General features: G+C 48.3%; 1 pseudogene; it reads left to right on the top strand.

Annotated features, from left to right (window-relative positions):
- Window positions 1–1,072: 1,072 nt before the first annotated feature.
- On the top strand, window positions 1,073–1,190 carry LOC134937337 (5S ribosomal RNA; annotated as a pseudogene).
- Window positions 1,191–1,403: the final 213 nt, after the last annotated feature.

Here is a 1,403-nt window from a genome sequence, read left to right as displayed (position 1 = left end):
CGTTTTGCTCCCTTGTCACTTTGAAGGAGCTTGGAGGTCCGGGCCAGCGTCTCTGCAGCGGCTGTGGAGAGAGAAAATGGCGCTTGTGAGCTGTGCGGCTAAGCCCCGCCCCTTCCCGGCGTGCTGTAGTCCCGCTCAAATTTGAAATATTTATACTGGCGGGGGTATTGTATACGGTGCCCGGGCACCGAATATTCCTTTTGCCGGTCAGATTGACCCCAGTAACTGCTGCCCAGGGCGCTCCCCCCAGCGCCCTGCACCCTGTAAGTGCCGTTGGTGATGTGTGTGGGAGCATGGAGCGCAGCGCAACCACTGTGCTGTACCTCCGTTACTGAAGTCTTCTGTCTTCTGTTCTTCTAATACTCACCCGGCTTCTTTCTTCTGGCTTCTGTGAGGGGGTGACGGCGCGGCTCCGGGAACAAGCAGCTAGGCGAACCAAGTGATCGAACCCTCTGGAGCTAATGGTGTCCAGTAGCCTAAGAAGCAGAGCACTTAACTAAGAAGAAGTAGGTCTGACTTCTCTCCCTCAGTCCCACGATGCAGGGAGCCTGTAGCCAGCAGGTCTCCCTGAAAATAAAAAAGCCTAACATAAGTCTTTTCCAGAGAAACTCAGTAGAGCTCCCCTAGTGTGCATCCAGTCACTCCTGGGCACAGAGTCTGAGGTCTGGGGGAGGGGCATAGAGGGAGGAGCCAGTTCACACCCAGTCAAAGTCTTTTTAGTGTGCCCATGTCTCCTGCGGATCCCGTCTATACCCCATGGTCCTTTTGGAGTCCCCAGCATCCTCTAGGACGTAATAGAGAAATAAACAATCTATTACTTCAATGACTCATATACATACTAGCTGTGGCCCTGATTCAGCAGCATGCAGGCTGCTGTGCAAATGTGATCACTAAAAATGCAAATGCAGGAGGTGTTAAACAACTCCTTGCTGCATCTGCAAACCCATGGGCTACTACTGAACAGATGAGGGTCACTTTTTTACAAACAAGTGTTTTTTGTTTCCAAGTATTAAGCAAACAAAAAGGGTTCCTCAGCCTAAGTGGTGTCCTAATGGCTCTGGTCAAAAATTCTCTCTACAATCATACCACACTGCATAGGCCCAATCCCGTCTGATCATGGAAGCGAAAGAGTGTTGGGCCTGGCAAGTACTTGGTGGGTGACCACCTGGGAATACCAGGTTTTGTAGTTTATAAACCATAGGAGTCCCATATGACAGGAGGACCTGTTTCTTGCTGACGGACCTACATATTCCTGCATACCAGCTAGGTATATAATAATAATTCTCTAAGAGATTTTCACAGTGATCGCCAAAGCAATTTTGATAAGTAATGCTATGTTTCATATGGACCTCATGTTTTTTAAGGTATACTTAATAAAAGTTCATATTTAAAAAAAACAAAAA

The sequence above is a fragment of the Pseudophryne corroboree genome, chromosome 6, assembly GCF_028390025.1.
Source record: "Pseudophryne corroboree isolate aPseCor3 chromosome 6, aPseCor3.hap2, whole genome shotgun sequence".
Lineage (NCBI taxonomy): Eukaryota > Metazoa > Chordata > Amphibia > Anura > Myobatrachidae > Pseudophryne > Pseudophryne corroboree.
The sequence above is the reverse complement of the archived record's forward strand: the minus strand, read 5'-3'. Positions and strand labels throughout refer to the sequence as shown.